This window comes from Lutjanus erythropterus, chromosome 24, assembly GCF_056507025.1.
Source record: "Lutjanus erythropterus isolate fLutEry1 chromosome 24, fLutEry1.hap2, whole genome shotgun sequence".
NCBI classification, from domain to species: Eukaryota; Metazoa; Chordata; class Actinopteri; order Lutjaniformes; family Lutjanidae; genus Lutjanus; species Lutjanus erythropterus.
Genome location: NC_139340.1, coordinates 5,820,400 through 5,830,569, shown reverse-complemented (window position 1 = coordinate 5,830,569; position 10,170 = coordinate 5,820,400).

The following is a 10,170-nucleotide window of genomic DNA, read 5'->3' as shown; positions in this document are numbered from 1 at the left end:
AAGATCATTTTTTAAATTTTGAAAAATAAATGAAACAATGGATTCATCCTGTTCTGCATCATTCAGTTCTGTATTTTTTGCATGTTGCTGTTTACAGATAAAATGTTTTAAAAATGAATAAATAAACTAAGTAACTAACTAAAGTTTACTTATGCTGGTTGCAGTGAAATAGAAAGGGAGGGAGGGAACAAATTAACTATTTACATGTTTAGAATATCAAACTATTTAGATATTTACCATCTCAAAGTAATTATTTCAACTTTTTTTCTGATTCTTTCACAGAATTTTTTTTTTTTTACATGGCATTGAGACAGAAGCTCAAACAAACTATTTAGATGTTTACAAGCTGTAGGATCCTGATTTAGAGACAAAGAGTGAAAAAAACTCACTCACACTAAAATAACTTCATATACAAAGAAAGTTTGACTCCCTCTGCTGCAGCGAGTGTGTCCTTCTGTCACACTGACTGCCTGCACTCAGCTCGAGAGAGGGAGACGTCAATCAACTTCACTATTTGTACGAGCTAAGACTTACGATAATATTAAACATGTTTGATTTTACTAGGAAGTCTAGACTGGAAAAAGACTGACAATCGACAGTTTGGACTGAGTTTTAGGACCACCTCACACCCGACGATGAGGATGACGGGATCACACCTCGACTCCAGCAAGACTCTCCTGATGTTGCTCGACACTGATAATCTGTCTGCGACAGGGAGATGGCTTCAAAAATTGTTACGTTTAAGGCTGGAATTAGTTTGGTAAAAGACAGAAACTTCAATTAATTTCTGAGTTTATTTTGTTTATTTGTTAGACTAAAAAACTCAGAGAGCTTCTTCAAGTAGCAACCTCCTTTGACATAAGGTCATAACTGCTATTCTTCACAGTCTATTCAAGTAAGTCCGTTTTTTGAATGTTTAAATTGAAATACTGGCCATATTTTACATGTTGCTCCTTTATTCTACAGTTGAGGACAAAATTATTAGACCCCCTATGAAACTTAGTTTTTGTCTAAATTTTCTTTTGTGCTTTTTTTTTTAACAGAGCAAGGAATTTTCAACATAGTATTTCTAAACATGCTAGTTTTCTCATAAATTATTTCTATTTGCACACAATATCAGAATTATTTCAGAAAAACAAAAATTCCCAGGGTCAATATTATTAGCCCCCTTAAGAAGTGACCTTTTTATTGAGCCATAGCACAAACCACTGTTGTATTGTTGTTGATGCTCACAAAGCAGGAGAAGGATATACAAAGTTATCACTGTGTTTTCAAGTGTCAAGAACTGGAGTGAGAAGTATCATCAAGAAATTCAAAGAGAGCCTCTGGAAGACTCTGGAAAGAAAACTAGTGAGAGATGTGTCTAAAGACCGCAGAACAACTGCCAAGACACAAGTGAATGATTTAGTCGTGAATCGAAGTCTCAAAGAAGACAATCACTAGAGCCCTGCACAGGAATGGACTGCGAGGTTGCAGACCAAGAAAAACTCCACTTGCTTATGTTTGGAGAAAGAAGGGAGAGGCTTATGTCCCCACAGTGAAACACGGTGGTGGGAGTATTATGCTGTGGGGATGCTTGAGTGCGTTTGGAACTGGGAATCTGGTCAAGGTGGAACGAATCACGAAGAAAGAAGGATATGTGAAGATTTTGAAAGAAAACCTCAAGCGGTCAGCAGCAAAACTGGGTCTGGGCCGTCGCTTTGTCTTCCAACATGACAATGACCGAAAACATACGTCGCTCCTGGTGAAAGACTACCTCCACAAGACCAAAGTGAAAGTTACTGACCAGCCTGCACAAAGCCCTGACTTGAATCCCATTGAAAATCTGTGGGATGAACTGAAGACCAAGGTCCATGTCAGAGGACCATCAAATCTGGAGGAGCTTGAGAGATTTGCCAAAGAAGAAGAGGCTGGGATTCCTCAGGAGACGTGTCAGAGCCTTGTTGAAAACTACAACAAACAACTACAGGCTGTTATCCAGCAAAAAGGATAGACAACTGACTATTAGCATCAAGGGGACTAATTATTTTCACCCTGGTAGTTTTTGTGACATAATTTTGTTTGTATGTGCAAAGTAAAATAATTTAAGCATCCAAAATAAAACTAGGACGTTTGGAAAAGCTGTGTTAAAAATTCCTTGCTCTGTTTATCAGCATTTGGGAAATACTACAAAATTTTCATAGGGAAGCTAATAATTTCATTCTCATCTTATATGATACCCAATTTAAAATATTTTGTATACTTTCAACACAATGCCTTCAACATTTAACACAGCAGCTGGAAATATTGAGAATAAATATCTTACCAGAGAGAAGATTTCCGCTTTGTTGTCCAATCGTCCAAGATGTCCTCCAGTGAGGCTGCGTATCTGCAAGTGTGAGATAAATAAAAGTCTTAGACGGAGAGTTCAGATTATTGGAAGTGGGGTTGTACGATATACTTATCAATAGTCAGTGTAATTGTTGCAGTAGTTGGCAGTCGGCACATCCGAACTTTGGGGAAGCAGCAAAATGTATTTCAGCCACTTACAAACAGCTCACCTAAAAAACAAATCAGTAACAGTTAGGGATGTAAGGATGCATCAAGAGACAGACATGAAAAATTACTCTCAATGCCATTTTTAAAGAGCAGAACACGTAATCTACTTTCACTTCTGACAGTACGACACCGGCCCGACCTGAGAAAAAAAGGTAAGGGATGAGGAGAAGACGGAGGAACACGGTCAGCCATGTAAGTGCACAGTTAAAGAAGCAACCTCCTTTGACATCAGGTCATAACTGTTACTGTTAAAAGTCTACCGATGTTAGTTCAGTTTTTCAATGTTTAAACTGAAATTCTGGCCATATTTTACATGTTGCTCCTTTAACTTAGATGACACTCAATTTAAAATATATTTTATGCTTTCAACACAATTCCTTCAACATTTAACACAGCAGCTGGAAATATTGAGAATAAATATCTTACCAGAGAGAAGATTTCTGCTTTGCTGTCCAATCGTCCAAGATGTCCTCCAGTGAGGCTGCGTATCTGCAAGTGTGAGATAAATTAAAGTCTTAGAGGGATAGTTCAGATTATTGGAAGTGGGGTTGTACGAGATACTTATCAATAGTCAGTGTAACTGTTGCAGTAGTTGGCAGTCGGCACATCCAAACTTTGAGGAAGCAGCAAAATGTATTTTAGCCACTTACACAAGGCCCACCTAAAAAACAAATCAGTAACAGTTAGGGATGTAAGGATGCATCAAGAGACAGACATGAAAAATGAACTGCAATGTTATTTTTAAAGAGCAGAGCTCATAATCTACTTTCACTTCTGACAGTACGAGACCGACCCGACCCGAGAGAAAAAGGTATGTGTGCTTCTGACAAAACTGGTTGGATATATTTGTAATAATTGTGCACACTTCAAACTTCAGAAACACTTTCTGATTCTGTTTCCTGCACCCACAGTAGTGTCAGCGGGACGGAGGAGCAAGCTGGGAGGTGGTCAGTCTATTGCCATTATTTCTCATTTTTTAATGTTTAAACTGAAATTCTGGCCATATTTTACATGTTGCTACTTTAACTTAGATGACACTCAATTAAAAAAAAAATTGTATGCTTCCTTCCTTCAACATTTAACACAGCAGCTGGAAATACTGAGAATGAATATCTTACCAAAGAGAAGATTTTTGCTTTGTTGTCCAATCGTCCAAGATGTCCTCCAGTGAGGCTGCGTATCTGCAAGTGTGAGATAAATAAAAGTCTTAGACAGAGAGTTCAGATTATTGGAAGTGGGGTTGTACGAGATACTTATCAATAGTCAGTGTAACTGTTGCAGTAGTTGGCAGTCGGCACATCCGAACTTTGGGGAAGCAGCAAAATGTATTTCAGCCACTTACACAAGGCCCACCTAAAAAACAAATCAGTAACAGTTAGGGATGTAAGGATGCATCAAGAGACAGACATGAAAAATTACTCTCAATGCCATTTTTAAAGAGCAGAACACGTAATCTACTTTCACTTCTGACAGTACGACACCGGCCCGACCCGAGAGAAAAAGGTAAAGGATGAGGAGAAGAAGGAGGAACACGGTCAGCCATGTAAGTGCACAGTTAAAGAAGCAACCTCCTTTGACATCAGGTCATAACTGTTACTGTTAAAAGTCTACCGATGTTAGTTCAGTTTTTGAATGTTTAAACTGAAATTCTGGCCATATTTTACATGTTGCTACTTTAACTTAGATGACACTCAATTTAAAATATTTTGTATACTTTCAATACAATTCCTTCAACATTTAACACAGCAGCTGGAAATATTGCGAATAAATATCTTACCAGAGAGAAGATTTCTGCTTTGCTGTCCAATCGTCCAAGATGTCCTCCAGTGAGGCTGCGTATCTGTAAGTGTGAGATAAATAAAAGTCTTAGAGGGAGAGTTCAGATTACTGGAAGTGTGGTTGTATGAGATACTTACAATAGTCAGTGTATTTGTTGCAGAAGATGGCAGTGCAATGTGCACTGCATAGCTTCTGTGCTGGTACTCTTGCTGCTTCTCCACTGTAGGTTTAGTTATATTTTTATGTACAGTCAGCATGATCACTTAAAAGTGAACTAACCTGAAGTGTCTTCTATGGTTCCCACACACAGTGTTCACACCAGACCAGTGCATCTGCAGCCATCTATACAATCAAACTCAAAATAAATAAAGTCATAAGAATGTTGAGTTGCATTGATTTCAGTTTCACCATGTTGAACACATTCAAATCAAACTTGGTATATGAAATAAAAAGTGGACCATTATTCCATTTCATTTCCTTTGTCGGTTTAAAGGAGCAGCATCTAAAATATTGCCACCTATTGAAGGTAACTCCAGACAGAGGGGCAGAGATGTGAAGCAAAGTGGAGTGAGAAGGTGGCCGGACATCCGACAGTCAACAGGGGGCCAGAATATTCTCACATCTAACATGATAGATTAAGATTTATTTGGTCGACCAAACTGGAGCTGATTTTGTTTTGTTTCTGCTAAATTTAAAGTGTGTTGTCTGAACAAGTTCATAAGATTTTCAATATCACACATTTAAAGACAATTTGTCAGAAGTCACAGAGTTTTAAGTCACAGATTAAAGTAGTGGTGCCCAACCCTGGTTCAAATGATCAGGCTGTTGTCAGGCTTCTGCAGAGGCTTGATGATGAGCTGATCATTTGAATCAGGTGTGTTGGAGCAGGGAAACATCTAAAACATGCAGGGCAGTGGAACATGAGAACCAGGGTTGGGCACCACTGCATTAAGATTTTGCAAAGACTGGGCATCTTGTCTGGTCACTATTTTCAAGATAACAACTAAAATCCCAATATACTGATTCTGAATTTTCACTTTCCTATTGTTACCTTTTTGCTTTGTTTTTTTTTTGTTTGTTTGTTGTTTTCTTTATTTCCTCTTTCCTCCACTTTGATCCTACTAAATGCAAAATCAAAATCTAATCATAAATCATCCCTTAAATTTAAATTCTGGCCAGAGCTGCACAATATATCGTTTGAGCATCGTCATCACAATGTTGGAGGCAAATGAACTAAATGTGTTCTCATCTAATTTCAAGGGTACCTGACACACACTGCGCGCAATCAGTTTCTTAATCAGTTTGCCACAGCAGACCACACTCCTGCATATGGAGTGAGCACAAGATCAGTGCAGGTTAATTGTCCACAAGATGGCAGCAGTGCAGCATAACATAAAGTGCTATTCAAGTCATCTGGTGAAAATTCCTGTATTTTTTCATATTGCAATATATATCGCAGGGTTAAAAAAATTTGCAATGTCAGTTTTTTCCAATATCGTGCAGCCCTAATTCTGGCCATAATTTACATGTTGCTCCTTTAACCAAAAAGCCACTCAATTTAAAATAATTTGTATGCACTCAATATTAAATATAGCAGCTGGTAATACTGAGAATGAATATCTTACCACAGAGAAGATGTCAGATCTCAGTTGTTCATCATCCAAGACGTCCCTCATTGAGGCCATGTATCTACAAGTGTGAGACAAACATAAATTTTAAAGAGATAGTTAAGATTATCACAAGTGCAGTTGTATGAGATACAATCAATAGTTAGAGTATTACTTACAGTGGATAGTGGTTGGCACACCCCCAGTTTGGAGAGGCCAAGTCATGTGCTGTTGTGGACAGAGTCAGCATCAAAATGTATTTTAGACACTTTAAAAAGGGACACAGAAAAAATGGATCAATATCGGTCTAAGTGTATCATATTTAGAATATTTTCATTGCTTTACCTTGCCATCAAACAGTCATTATATAAGCCAAATATCTCTCTCTCCAAAACAGTCAGACTACATTTGGGAAAAAAAAAAAAAAAACAGTAAAATGAATGTTGGCCCTTTAAAGTAGCATCCCAGATTCTCATCAACTCCATCAGATGCATACACAAACAGTTTTAGCTATTCCCTAAAGCTCCCTGTCTCACTTCCTGGTTTAAAAAAGGCCAGACTACTGCTGAAGCACTGGTAATCTTTCTATTTTTCGACAGAGTCATTAAATAATGTTGCTATCACCAAATCACGACTATGCTGTACCCCTTCTAAATTAAAGCTAAATAGGAATTATGATTTAAAAATATATATGTGGTTAGCATTAAGAGAACTCTGAGCAAAAAAAATTAAAGACTTCTCACTACAACTATGCTGTGAAATTATAAAGATAAACAATAATTCCGATTCATTTGATTTTTTTCAAGTTTTTCAACCTGTTTTTCCTTTTTTTGTTTGTTTTTGTATTTTTAACATGTATATTTATTTATTTTTTTTACATGTTTTTTCAAAGGGAGAAAATGAAACTGATTTTTCATTGTGGGCTTGGGTCATAGAGAGGCATCAGTATTCAACTAAAATCAGACTGTTTCATAACAAGTTCAAAACTGCTTGTAGTTGCTTTAAATTTTGAAAAAAGTGAAAAAAAAAACAAAAAAACAGAATAGTGACATTTAAAGCAATATAAAGTCAAAGAGGAGTGTAAGGGGAATATAAATATATAATAATTCTCTGAGGAAAAGTGAACTGCAAACCACACCAACAAATGGTCAAAGATCTAAATCAGTGTTCCCCAACCCTGGTCCTCAGAGCTCACTACCCTGCATGTTAGATGTTTCCCTGCTCCAACACACCTGATTCACATGATCAGCTCGTCAAGCCTCTGCAGAAGCCTGACAACAGCCTGATCATGTGAATCAGGTGTGTTGGAGCAGGGAAACATCTAACATGCAGGGCAGTGAGTCCCTGAGGACCAGGGTTGGGGAACACTGATTTATATACCATATGAATTCTTAGGAAAAATCCTACATAAGGGCCTCAACTATTGAAATTTCTTCTTAAAAGCCACTTATGCAGTTTTAACAAAGATTCACCAATGTTTTATGATGTCAGATCTGTCAGCACATTTGAGTGCTGTCATACTGTGGAAAATAATTTGTAATAGCATTTTCTTCAATTCCAAAGTTGTATTATTGGATATGATTTCAATTTCGAAATTATTTTTAGCATTTATAATATTTTTTATAATTATTCAATATTTTACAAAGCATTATGGTCTTTAAAATAAATAATTAATTTTACATTACAGTGTGGTTATTTATAGATTACAGACAATCGGGAGAAATGAACATGTCACAAATAAATGCTAAATGTTATGTGAGCTAAAATTACTGTTCAAATTCATTTGAGTCATTGTAAATAATTCCACCCTGTTAGCCACATTTTTAAATAAAACAAAAATGTCACCGCTCTAAATAACAAACACATGTTCCACTCAGCTAATCTTGTTTCATTATTATTCAAAGGCACAAGATTTAAGATGATGGAATAAGGGACAAATAAGGTTCACAAAAAAGCTAAGCACTGTTGAAAATTTATTCTATTAACAATTTAAAATACATATGTCAATGTCCTTAACACGCTGGAGCTCTCTCACAGACCATGTGTGAACAATACGCCTATAATTAAAATTATTTAAGCACTTGAGCTCTAGCTACTTGTACAAGTTACTTTAGGTTAACACACTGATAAGTCAGGAGTGACCCAAATGTGTATATTCTTCTGTGTTGTAAAATATAGTGAAGTACTGCCTTTTCACACTAAACTTTTGCCATCTGTTGAAATCTGAATCTAAAACATTTCATGTGTTACACAACAGCATTCAGCTAGACAATGTCCTACGAAACAGTTGTGACAAATGCAGTTCTAGTTTATTGAACGCTCTATGATCCGCCACTATTTCCTGATCTCTCATGAGATTTGCATGCATCGTTTCACTGCCCCCCTAACATCTCACATATTTTCAACCAAACCAGAGTTGGTGATTCATTTTTTAAATTTTTTTTAGATGTAAATCCTGGACATAATCCTGCTCCTTTAATTTAAAATGTTTTGTATGTTGTGAAAATAAATATCTCACCTGAGAGAAGATGTCCTCTCTGTTGGTCTCATGGTCCAAGATGTCCTCTGTTGAAATGTGAGACAAATAAAAGTGTTAAAGGAACAGTTCATGTTGTTTACATGCTACTTATCCACAGTCAGTGTGTCACAGTAAACAGAAGCAGAGAGAGATTTTTTTTTATCCATTCATCTGTGAAATAGTTTCTCAATAAATCGATTAGTTGGTTGATCTATAAAACTGGAAAAAAAAATCCCATCCATTGAAAAATAGAACAGCTGTTTTCACAAGTTTGGACCTTTTTTCAACTAGTGATCAATCTGGCAATCATTTGTCCCCTAATCGATTAATTATTGAAAATAAAATGTCTGAAAATGTTGATCAGAGTCCAAATTGTTGATCAAAGTCCATTTTTGTGAAATCAATATGTCATATTATTGTCCTATAATGACAGATTATCATAAAGGCAGTGGGGAAGAATGAGAACCAAGAAAACCCAAAAAAGTCACTAAGACCTTTGTTTTTTATGTTGTGTGTTAGAAGCTAAGTAACCATATCCCATGAGACTGTTTATTTGTTATTCTTGGGTACTGGTGCACACTCACACCTCTCTAACCTGTAATTCACACACAGCATGACTACCTTTATTTATTTATGTCTAAGGAAGTATGATAAATATTGTGGTATTTTTGGCGATATTATAGGAATTTAGGCATTATTATTCTTATTTAAATAATATATATATTAAAAATGATTGTTGTGTGAGACTTTTGATGTTTTTGTAAGTCTGTGGAATATTGATATCACTTCAATTCAAACTTTACCACAGACCTCAACCTCCAGATGTAAAACAATCATGAATTACAAGACAAGAAGCACAATAAAGAGGTGCCAGAATTTCGTGGGTCTAGGGTTCCCTTCTGTACACTAGTCACTTTGGCACTGTGCTCATCCACAGGTGCCGTTGATTACCTCTGATACTAACAACAGAGAAACTACAACAAAAACACATAAAACATCATATTCCTTCTTACAATAATTCATAATTTTCGTCTCGGGCCACTTGGGCGGTATGCCCGCTGTGCAGTTAGTTTATCAGCCTCAAACAGTCAATCAAACTGTACGCCCAGGTGTTGTTAGCTTAGCTGTTAGCTAGCTAGCAGCGGGGGCAGCGACCCTGTATGTTTGTGTTTGTGTTTGTGTTTGTGTGGCCGTTCAGCCTCAGACTCACCTCATAACTCATAACAAACTTCAGTACTTGTTGTTGTTTTCCTCTGGTCTTTCTCATTGTCGCTGTCGTCCCCAACACGTCTTCATGTAGCAGCTAACGCTACATAACTAATTATCCAATCAACCAGCAGTGTTTTCAACTGACGCAGATGCGTGTTCGAATCAGTTCGCCGACACTTAGCGAAGTCGCGCTGGGCGAGTCAAGTGCGTCACCAGCCCAGGGGGAGGAGGGAATCTGGGTTTCTTCCCTAGTGGGCTCACATTTTCAGACAGAAATGTACTAACAGTTTGATTTTTGACTGAAATTGAGACTGGCAGAAATGAGAAAACTACGGAGCCCCTAAAGTGTCATGCAGAAAAAAATATATATATATCATGCGCACGAGATAGTAAAACGAGCGCACGAGATATGAAAACGTGTGCACGAGATACTTAAACGTGCACACGTTTAAGCTAAATCGTGCGCACGAGATACTAAAACGTGCGCTCGAGATATTAAAACGTATGCACGAGATGATA